The 12,574-nt window shown below is 36.6% G+C and overlaps 1 pseudogene; it reads left to right on the top strand.

Annotated features, from left to right (window-relative positions):
• Positions 1–2,308: 2,308 nt before the first annotated feature.
• LOC149571617 (LEAF RUST 10 DISEASE-RESISTANCE LOCUS RECEPTOR-LIKE PROTEIN KINASE-like 2.5) lies at positions 2,309–11,541 on the top strand (annotated as a pseudogene).
• Positions 11,542–12,574: the final 1,033 nt, after the last annotated feature.

Here is a 12,574-nt window from a genome sequence, read left to right as displayed (position 1 = left end):
TAGACTTAGTGGAAACCCTTGTTACAATGTCCAAAGCCCACTAAAATAGATAAACCCTCAAATATTATAAAAGTCAGAAACATAAATACATTCAAACCCAACTAAAATAAATCCAAAGCAAAACAACATACCAACAAAAACAAACTATGCTTCAAATTTGTAGACTCGACCCCTTGTAAACTGTTTAAAGAGAAAATATCTCTTACACCAAAATGATTACATTTTAATAGGAGCGGATGCCAAAATGACATAGCCCTTATGTGATTGTAACCAAGAACATGAATAAACTACATAATTTGGGATAGTCAGATTGAGAATAGAAATAACCTATTCTAATAACAAGTATTTTTTTGAATGGACATATGTTCATTTTAAGGGAAAAATGGGAATATGTATCTCTATTCCCAATTATGATTTGGTGCACCAAACATAGACATATTCAAATTTCCTATTCCTATTTTGATTCTATTCACAATTATGTATTAAAAAGTTAATACCATGTTTGGTTTTTGGAATTGAATTGGAGTAGGTATCAACAAACTCCCAAAATTTCAAATCCCTAGTTTGGGTGTGCCAAATCAAAATTGGGAATATGAACTCGTATTCCCATTTTGACCCCAAAATGAGCATTTTCTATTTCACCTAAATAAGTGTTATTGGAATTGCAACACTTATTTCTATTTTGACTTTGTTCATATTTGATGAAAATTTCAAGTATACTTTAAAAACAATCACTCTAAATAACCAGAAGAAAAGGGTATCAAGATTGGAAGGAATAATTGTCATCATTTGTGTGGTGAACTTTTTGCTTAGGGGTTCTATGCACAATCGTGGACCCAATTAAGAAACAAATGGGGTATTTAAAGGGACATTCTTGCGCACCACAAATAGCGAAATTGAAACCTCAGAGCTTTCAATGGCTATACTAGATGTTTTTCCCTATTCCTCTTGGATTGAGTAAATTGATATTCCACTGTTGTAAATCTTTGGTTGAAACAACCATTTTGGGATTCAACCCAAGAAGTAACACAACCACATAACATAGCATTGAGTTCTAGAGACACTAATCATTCACCATCGTTACAGTGGTTCCAAGTGATTGAATGATTTTCTTTGTTCTAGGTCTTCGAGTACGGGGTGCTAAGAACTTTTAGCACTGTAAAATAATAATGTAAGCATGTGATACATCGTTAAATGTTTGTAGTTTGAATGAATATATGAGCAATGACCTATTGTAAATGAGACCCCTTTTAAGAGGTAATGGTCCAAAGTCTTGGTTTTGTCAAGCATAGTCATACTTCATTTTTAAAAATATCATTCATAGACCCATCTATAAAATGACTAATAGGAATCCCATACTAACAAGAATGCCAAGTGTGGAAGATATGCATTCAATTATAGACAATGTTTTTGCATCCCAAGGAAACATATTTCCCATCATTTGTTCCATGGTTTTTTTTCCAAAATGGGGCATTATTACACAAAAAAGAAGATTCATCCATGCCTAAAGCAATTGCATAAGATAGATCAAACCTCCCACATGATAGTTCCACTGACAATAAGTATCAGATTAACCTGCCAAAAGACTTCGCTGAAGCAAGAGTCGAGGTCGATGCCCAATTTGACATGGAGGACAAGAAACAACCACTTTTAATTCCAATTATAATTTGGTGAACCAAACAACTTCTGAAATCTCAAATATGAAATAACCAATACTGGAATTGCAAATTCGAAATAACAAATCCGGAATAACCAATACTGGAATTTGCAATTCCAGCAGCCAACCGGTAAAAGACGTCAAAGTGTCGTATACTCCAAATCCATTCTCATTTTGTAGTGTCTCGTGAGTTTTACCCTTGCAGAGCACGTCCTCTCCTCTCCACATGTTTTTCTTCCATTGCTGTTAATTGATCTATTCTGTACATTTAAAAATCTAATGAATGCCGATGCCATTAACATAATGGCCCCCGAGTAACGTGCTGAGCACGGAAAGCTTTTTTATGTTTTTAAGACCAGCGAAACGCGTCGAATTGACATATGAATTGATTTAAACGGAGCAGTTGAGCTAAATTTGATGAAGGGCGGTTGTAAGAAAATAATACGTAACACAAATTCGGCTCTGTTTGCGATCATTCGTTTTCTGGTGTGGTTAATTTTAAGTGGTCAAATTGTCGTGTGTTGACTCTGGATCTCCCTTTATTTTCCTGCTGCCCCTCCGACTTTCACGACTCCTTCCCGCTCCACATGTTTTTCTGCTATAATTCTAGCTTTAACCTTTGTTTACCTGCAGCTTTTCATCCTTTAGAAAATGGCAGCTTCTTGTTCCCTGCTTTGCGCTGCCATTGCTGGAAGGCGCTTCCTCTTTTCCTGTATTCTCTTCATAATTCTGATATCATGGCTTTCTTCTCGATGTGATGGAGCATGCGAGAAACCTTTCACGTGTGGGTTTTATAGTTTGGCTTATCCGTTTAGGTTGAAGAACAGTGGCTGCGGTGATCCCACGCTTCAGCTCGACTGTGATGGATACTATTGTAGGATTCAAACAACAGCAGCAACACAATAAAAAAAAATGATAATATTCAAAACAAGGAAGGCTCTGTTTTACTGCAGAGAAAAAAACTGATATATTATTCCAACTACAAATTGCTGTTCAGCCAATACATTTATTCAAATAAAAATTGTTAAAACTAATCCCTAACACATAGATCAAAATATAGATCAGGAGTTCTGACAGTAGTTTTAGCATTATTCCATGCCTATGATTAAGGATGAGAGAAGAAGTAACTAAGACTAGACAAAAATGCATCCAAAAATATCATCTAATGCATGCTATATTTACAGCATGCTTCTTGTTTAAACTACTCCTAAACTGAAGTATTCTAAAAATTATTTATAGAATGGTGGAAATGGAGCAGTGGAGCTGGAGTTTGAAGTGAAGATCTCAGCATCAATCTTCATACTCCCCCTTGATGCTGAGAGGACTCACAATCTGATTTCTGAGTACCAAAAACTGATCTTTTGTAACTGCCTTTGTGAAGATGTCTGCAATTTGCTCCTTTGTGCTGATGTACTTCAACTCAACCACTTTATTTTGTACCAAATCTCTAATAAAATGTTGTTTAAGATCAAAGTGTTTGGTCCTGCTGTGATGAACCAGATTCTTGGCCAATTTAATGGCACTTATGTTGTCACAAAAAATCACAGTAGGCTGAACCTGTATCTCTCCAATTTCTTCAAGAAGCTTTCTAAGCCATAAAGCTTGTGTGCCAGCTGAAGTGATCGCAACATGTTCCGCTTCTGTAGAAGAGAGAGCAACCATACTTTGCTTCTTTGAACTCCATGTAATTAAACCGGAACCCAAAGAAAAACAATTACCAGATGTAGATTTTTGGTCATCCAAATAACCTCCCCAATCTGAATCACTAAAGCCAACAAGCTCAAACTTATTAGAAGAATAGTGAATGCCAAAATCTACCATGCTTTTCACATACCTCAAAATTTTCTTGGCTGCCTTCATATGTTCCTCTGATGGATTTGTCATACACCTTGAAACCAATGAAACTGAATAAGCAATATCAGGCCTTGTATGAGTTAAAAACATCAAACTCCCCACAATGCTCCTGTATAATGTCTCATCAACAATTTTAGCACCATCATCTCTACATAATGTAACTCCATGAGCAATTGGAGTGGAAAGAGGTTTACAATCAGCCATATCAAATTTTTTCAGCATATCTTTTGCATACTTTTCTTGACAAATAAAAATTTCATCTTTACCTTGATAAACCTCCATGCCAAGAAAGTACTTCATGAGACCTAAATCTTTCATCTCAAACTCATTCATCATAGCAACTTTAAATTCATCTTTCATCTTTGAACTACTACCCATATATAACAAATCATCAACATACAAACTCACAATGAGAATATCATTACCTTCTTGTTTGTAGTAAAGGGTAGGTTCACTCTTACTTCTTTGAAAGCCATTCTGCTGAAAATATCCATCAATTCTTGCATACCATGCACGTGGTGCTTGCTTGAGGCCATATAAAGCCTTCTTCAACTTGTAGACATAATCTTCTTTGCCTTGAATCTCAAAACCTTGTGGCTGTCCCACATATACCTTTTCTTCTAAGTACCCATTCAAGAAAGCACTTTTCACATCCATGTGATGAATACTCCATTCTTTTTGAGCTGCAAGAGAGATTAGCATCCTAATAGTTTCTTGTTTTGCTACTAGTGCAAAAGTTTCTTCATAATCAATGCCATACCTTTGAGTGAAACCTTTAGCAACCAATCTTGCCTTATGTCTTTCAACACTCCCATCACTATTATACTTGGTCTTATAGACCCATTTTGTGCCAATCTTCTTCTTCTTATGTGGAAGATCTACAAGCTCCCATGTTTCATTCCTATCAATGGAATCCATCTCTTCATTCATTGCTTGCATCCAAACCTCATTAGCACATGCATCTTCAAAACATGATGGCTCAAAATCAGCTTTAGCAAGTAATGCAAAATTTACTGTCTCACCTATTGGATCTTCTTCATGTGCTTGATTTTGACACCTCTCATAAATATCACTCAATCTTCTTACATTCCTTGGAGGACTAGAGGATGGACTTGCTCTTGATATTGGTGAGGGGTTTCTTGGTGGGCTTGGTGATCTTGAAATAGAACCATTAGTTGGCTGCTCATTATCATTATCAGCAATATCATCATCATCCAAAACTAAGTTTGGCTTTCCAACATGTTGTTTTTGATGACCATAAACTCCCCCTTCATCAAAAATCACATCTCTTGAAACAACAATCTTATTAGTAATAGGATTGAATAATCTATAAGCTTTATTTTCTTCACTATAGCCCACAAAAATACATGATTCACTTTTAGCATCTAGCTTTTGCCTATTCTGATCAGGGATGTGAACATAAGCCAAACAACCAAAAAATTTAAAATGATTTACATTAGGCTTTTTCTCATACCATGCTTCATATGGAGTCATCTTGTGGAGGGCAGTTGTAGGACTCCTGTTGAGAATATATACGGCTATAGCAACTGAATCAGCCCAATAAGAATTGTTCAAACCCTTGGTTTGTAACATGCTCCTTGCCATTTCTACCACTGTATGATTCTTCCTTTCAGCCACTCCATTCTGTTGGGGTGTGTATGCAGTTGTGAGTTGTCTTTTGATGCCATTCATCTCACAAAAATTCTGAAAATTGTTTGAGCAAAATTCTCCTCCTCGATCTATTCTCAAACATCTTATTGTGTTCCCTTTCTCATTCTCTACACGAGCTTTAAAATTCTTGAATGTATCAAAGGCTTCATCTTTAGTCTTCAAAAAATATACCCAACACATGCGTGAGTAATCATCAATAAAAGTAATGAAATATGACGACTTACCCAAACTTTGTGTTTGCATTGGACCACAAATATCTGAATGAATAAGTTGAAGTGGGTATTGGGCTCGCCATGCATTGCCTTTTGGAAATGATTCCCTTGAATGTTTCTCTTTTGCACACCCTTCACAAATCTGTTTATGCTCTTCAACCTTAGGCAATCCAAGAACTAATGCATTTGATGTTAGATTCTTCAAACTATTGAAATTTAAATGGCCATACCTGAGATGCCACAACCAACTTTTATCCTCATAAGCCATATTGACAAGCTGATTATCATTTTGACCAAACTTCAAAGGAAACATCCTATTCTTTGTCATAGGAACAACTGTAATCACTTTTTTTATTTATTCTTATCATAGATAGTACAGTGCATGTTCTCAAATACCACTCTATAATTCTTCTCACATAGCTGCCCAACACTCAATAAATTATGCTTTAACTTGGGAGTATAATAAATATCTTGAACACTTTTCATACCTTCCTTTGTCTGAACATCCATGGCTCCTTTGGCAGCAACATCCACAGTATTGTTATTACCAAGGGTAATATTGGATCTGTAACTATCATCAAGCTTTGAAAATATTTCTCTGTTGCCAGACATATGGTTAGAGCATCTAGAATCCAAATACCAAACATCATTCACAGTACTTTCACCTTTCCCATAACACAAAAATAAATTACCCGAGGAAGGATCCTCATCTTGTTGGGCATAATTTGCACTATTGTTACCTGATTTCAGTCTACACTCTCTCTCAAAATGTCCATACTTATTGTAATGATAGCATTGGATGTTCCTTTTATCAAATCTGCCTCTACCTCTGCCTCCTTGAGCACCTCCTCTTCCTCTAGATCCTCTTGAAAAATTCTGATTTGGGCCCCTTCCCGAGCCTTTGTTGTTGTTACTACTGCTGCTAGCACCATCGTTCTTTGAAATTTGCAATTGGGAAGAAAAAGCCTTCTCATTAACACTGATAGATGTGTCCCTTATTCTATCCTCATGTGATATAAGAGATCCAACCAATTCATCATACTCCATGGTAGCTAAATTTTTGCTTTCTTCTATGGCAATTACTACAATATTCCATCTTGGGGTTAGAGATCTCAATACCTTTTGTATTATTTGCTCTTGAGCAATAGATTCACCCAAAGTGGCCATTTTATGAGTCACATCTTTCACTCTCACACAGAAATCTCCCACACTCTCTGTCTCCTTCATCTTCAAGTTCTCATATTCTCTTTTCAAGGTTTGTAGCTTCACAACCTTGATCTGATCATTGCCATGGTAAGCATCTTTTAGAGTCTTCCAGGCCTCTTTTGTTGTCTGTGTATCAGCAATTCGAGGAAACAAGCTCTTATCAAGAGCCATCTGAATGTGAAACAATGCCATTGCATTCTTCTTCTCAGCTTCTTTCTTCAATGTCCTGTCATTAGGTTGGAGAGTATTCCAATCTGCAGGCTCTTCATATCCAGATTCAATGATCTCCCAAAAATCTTTCCCAATCAAAAAAGTCTTCATCTTGATTGACCAATATTGGTAATCAACTCCATCAAACTCTGGGATTTGCAAATTGTTTGCCATGCTGCTGTCTTCCAAACACCTTCCGCTCTGATACCAAATGTAGGATTCAAACAACAGCAGCAACACAATAAAAAAAAAATGATAATATTCAAAACAAGGAAGGCTCTGTTTTACTACAGAGAAAAAAATTGATATATTATTCCAACTACAAATTTTTGTTCAGCCAATACATTTATTCAAATAAAAATTGTTAAAACTAATCCCTAACACATAGATCAAAATATAGATTAGGAGTTCTGACAGTAGTTTTAGCATTATTCCATGCCTATGATTAAGGATGAGAGAAGAAGTAACTAAGACTAGACAAAAATGCAACAAAAAATATCATCTAATGCATGCCATATGTACAGCATGCTTCTTGTTTAAACTACTCCTAAACTGAAGTATTCTAAAAATTATTTATAGAATGGTGGAAATGGAGCAGTGGAGCTGGAGTTTGAAGTGAAGATCTCAGCATCAATCTTCAACTATGGTATGCCCCTAATCAATATCAGCGGACACCAGTACTATATAAAATACCCCCAACTCTTTCCCGCAGGAAATTACAACCAAATCATTAAAATAATTGACAAAAATCTATGGGGAAATTCATGCGATCCATCCTCAAGTAATTTTATAGCTCAATTCTGGTTTAGCCCCCAATTTTCATATTGTAGATGGGTACAAGAATGTTGGCAGGAGTAATTTCTCCTACCATCCACAGCCGTACAACAATCCACCGTCCAGCCCAACTGAGCCGTCATCCACCATCCACAATAAATTGCAGACAATGAGCCGCCTCAACCAACAAAATAACAGTTCATATTTAATATTATATTTAATATAGTGTAACATGTGTAAAATATTTTGTGAGTTCTCAGACCTCTATAAATAGAGGCATTATGTAAGGATTTTAGCATCAGATCTTTATCTGATCATGGTGGATCAGTAGAGCCCATTTTGGGTTTCTCATTGTGGATCATGAGCGGAAGGAATGTTGTAGCATTCTATGGATTTGTAATAGATTTCAGTTATGTTAATGTGTATGAAGTGCTGTAGCACAACTTGATGTCTTTGTCTTTGTCTTTGATCCACTCTATCCACCTCCTTCAAGTGGTATCAGAGCTAATGGAATATGATCCTAGAGATCATGGAGAGCTCGAGAAGTTTAAAATCGATGAAGAGTGTTGTGGCATCGTAGCCCAACAAGCAATGGCATTTGAAGTTATCTTCTGCAAGAATAAAGAGAAGAACAAGTCAAGAGCTTGCTATGAGAAACAAAGAAGCTGTGAAAAGAAGAAAGACAAAGTTGAAGTGTGTTTGAGTTAGTGTTGTGTGATGCTATCATTCATAGATTAGAAGCATGTGGAGCATCTTTGTGCAAGCGAGAGTGCCGAAGAATGCATACACATGACATGGAAGATATTGATCATGAAAATTTTTATTATGTTTGTGTTTGAAATATGTGTGTCAATTGTTATGCATTAGTTGTTAAAGTTAAGTTGGTTATCTTAGCTGTAACATGTTGAATAAAAGGTGAGATGGTGTGCTAAAGCTCATTTTCATAGTGCAAAGGTCTCTGTGTGTGCTGATTTGGAGTTTAAGTGTTGGAATCTGAATGAGAAAATGTTTAAGGCTTTGTCATATCAAATGTGATCATGTAATAGTAGATTGCTAAATTGATATCCTCCAATCAAGTGATGAAGATTGAATGAGAATTGCTTGTTAATAATCTATTGTAAGGGGTGCATTAACGGTTGTACCCGACACCCTAGAGTTTGACTGAATGTATTGACGAACCATGTATCTGAAAAAGATTCCTATAGAACTGACTAGTACAGCGGTTGGGCACCCATGTATCTCGGTAGATGGATTTCTTTTTATATGGACTCAATAATCAGTTTGATGCAGGTCAAGAAGGAGAAAAGCCAAAGTGATGATAATTTCCCCATAGTGATGATTCATGGTCAGTAGAGCCAATGAATGCTTGGTTTGTAAACCATTTGAATGCAAAGTTTATGGTGATCTTGAAACCATTTGTGTAATGTTTGAGAAGTTCGTGGTGATCTTGAAACCATTTCAGAATTGCATTGGTTAGGGGTAAGCCGTAAAACCCGAAGTAATTATAATGAGGGAAAACAATATAAATGTAGTAGCATTAGTGACAGAAATTAAGGGGGAGTGTTGGCAGGAGTAATTTCTCCCACCATCCACAGCCATACAACAATCCACCGTCCAGCCCAACTCAACCGTCCATCCACCATCCACAATAAATTGCAGACAATGAGCCACCTCAGCCAACAAAATAACAGTTCATATTTAATATTATATTTAATATAGTGTAACATGTGTAAAATGTTTTGTGAGTTCTCAGACCTCTATAAATAGAGGCATTATGTAAGGATTTTAGCATCAGATGTTTATCTGATCATGGTGGATCAGTAGAGCCCATTTTGGGTTTCTCATTGTGGATCATGAGTGGATGGAATGCTGTAGCATTCTATGGATTTGTAATAGATTTCAGTTATGTTAATGTGTATGAAGTGCTGTAGCACAACTTGATGTCTTTGTGTTTGTCTTTGATCCACTCTATCCACCTCCTTCAAAGAATATAACCCTAGAAAAACAGTGAGAACAGGAGAAACTGGCCATTAACGCATTCCAATTAGACTGTAACGCTGATTGGTATTACATGCCCACTTCCAACTTGACTTAGATTAAAGGGTATTGTAAATCATATGTTCAGCTGCCACTGGATAACGACCCAAAACTTCCTCGATCCATGAGTCTAAAGGAAACTCTATTGCAAGGGTTCGAAATTAATTGGAATTTCAGCGAAGGTTGTGAGAATTGCGTGTCAAGAAACAGGACCTGCCATTATAATACTACAACCATGATGCCGTTTTGCCAGATGGATGATGCAATCGTTAAGCAGGGTAAGAGTCCGAATTGTCTTTCTTCCAATTTCATTTCAATTTAAAAAGTCGTTTCATTGGAGAATTTAGCACTTGAATTAGATGTAAATTATGTCTTACCAAGTCATTACTGACAAAATTTCAATGATTCTTTCGATTCGAACCCTCGCAGTAAATCCAGGTTCATCATTATTCTAGGTAAGCATCGCTTTCCTTTCACTGTGTGAAACCTGCTTTCTAATTTATGGACGTTTAATGTTGTGACTATTATGAGCTAGGTGTTAATTAATTTTAACTGTTTATTCTGTCACAGCTACTGTGGGCAGCGCAATGTTAGTAGTAGCGTTATTGCTGCTAATTGCTTATCGAAAGAAGACGTTCGTCTTCGATAACAGTCAGGTGCTTGGAAGGAAGCGTGATAACGCACGTTTCAGCTCCCACGTAGAGACATTTCTACACAATTTTGTTGATCAAATATTCCTACTCAGCCATCAAGGGAATCACCAGCAAGTTTGCACATAAGCTGGGCAAAGGGGCCGCCAGTTTTAAACATTACACATTAAGGAAGCAATTAAGTGTGGAAAAGTAAGTCAAAATTTGACTATTTAACATTTTACACTAGAAATCAAGCCTTAGTGTTTGATGTTTAAGCCGTTTTGAGGCAAAGGAGGGTTTGGTGAGGTTTGTAAAGGAAAGCCTCCAAGCGGTTCTCTTGTGGCAGTTAAAATACTTGATCAGTCGAAGGAAAGCGAGAGTCAGTTCATGAACGAAGTGGCAACCATCGGAAGAATTCATCACCTCCACCTGGTTTGTTTGTTAGGGTATTGTTTGGAAGGACATATAGGTGGACTCGTCTACGAGTACATGGCAAATGGATCTCTCGACAGATTCATACTTGCAGGAAAAGAAAAGGATACAATTCTGAATTGGGATCAGCTGTATTCAATTGCTTTGGGGGCGGCTCGCGGAATTGCGTATCTACAGAGTGAGTGTGACAGCCGCATCATTCACTTCGACATTAAACCTCACAATATATTACTGGATGAGGAATTTACAGCCAAGGTGGCTGATTTTGGGCTGGCAAAACTGTGTGGAAGGAGAGACGACCACGTATCAATGACGGCAGCTAGGGGAACGCCGGGATATGTAGCTCCAGAGGCGTGGTCTAGAAATTGTGGGCCTGCAACGGACAAATCAGATGTTTACGGTTTCGGAATGATGTTATTGGAGATGGTGGGAGGAAGAAAGAATATTGATATACAGGTGAGCCGTTCAAGCCAATTGTACTTTCCAGACTGGGCAATTCAATTGGTGGAGAGAGGGGAACTGAGAACGAGACTGAGAGAGCGGGAGTTGAGCGGAGCAGATGAGGCCAAGGCAAGGAGCCTGACAAAAGTGGGTTTGTGGTGTATTCAGTACAAATCTACAGACAGACCGTCAATGATGAAAGTGCTTTAAATGTTGGAAGGAGATGCCGACGACATCCCAAATCCTCCGACTCCTTTGGCCGCTTGTCCGCCACCTGCACCATTTTCCACCAGTGAAGAATCGTCCTCCATTAGAGTTGATATGACAACATAGATTTGACAGTTTTGGAATAATATATGGGTCAATATTAAAACTTGTTTGTTTCCACTGGCCTAGTAGACTTGGAAATCATGCCTGGCTCAAAATAGGGCCGCTTCCTAGTGTTTTACTTTGTCACTTGTGATATTAAAGAGGGAACATGGTTTCTTGTGTGTGCTCTTGATATTCAAATCGTGTATAATATTAAGATTGCCTTTCTTTTAATGAAGTACTATGTAAGACCATTTTTACTAGAGTAAAATAATTTGAATGTTAAATATTAAGTGAAACCATTTATAGATGGGAAACTTAATCATTTATAGATGGAAAATTTAAGTTGAAAGTAAAAGAGAAATAATTATTAAGCTATTGTAATTAAGTAATTATGTTTCACTTTCTTTTGTTCTTAATATTTTATATTTTCTTAGCTAATAGTCTACAATACAATAGTAAACTGTGAGCTTCTTATCTAAGAGTTCTTAGGTTCATTTAATAATAGTTAACAAACAACTAGCTTTTATGCTATGTCTAAACTCCATATTATGTGATAAGTAGGAGATATTTTTTGACAAGTCAAATTGTGATATTTCTATTTGTGTAGGTTTTGAATCAAACTCATCGAGCCATATTTCATGAGTAGTTGTTTACATGAACCTGTCTCTTGCGAGAATAAATGGACATTTAGCATAAATACATGTCATAATAATCTTTTATTATAAAAATATATAATGAAGATGTGATGTCCTCCATGAGGATAAATAGCACAATGCTTATGAATATGTATTTTTTATAAGATATACTAACCAATTATACTAACTAATTAAAGTGAAACAACATTTAGATCAAAAAATATATAATGGGAGGAATAAATCACTCCTTGTGAGTCACATGGGCACAACCCAAAAACCATAGTTCAGAATCATATTTACCATAAAGAGGGTAACTGGGATCAAGAATGCCCAAATGGTGAAGGCATGAACCTAATGGTAGGCCTTGGAAAAGAATACACCAAGAAAGTGTGATGTTTTGGGTTCTATGATAGATGACCAAACAATAAATAAATATAGCCTCCATGTAGTATGCATGGATTCTAAATTCCATATATAGTTTATAATGTTGATGATTATAAT

Source organism: Cupressus sempervirens, chromosome 2, assembly GCF_028749045.1.
Source record: "Cupressus sempervirens isolate cs-2001-9-10 chromosome 2, ASM2874904v1, whole genome shotgun sequence".
NCBI classification, from domain to species: Eukaryota; Viridiplantae; Streptophyta; class Pinopsida; order Cupressales; family Cupressaceae; genus Cupressus; species Cupressus sempervirens.
This window is presented reverse-complemented; position numbering and strand designations above follow the sequence as displayed.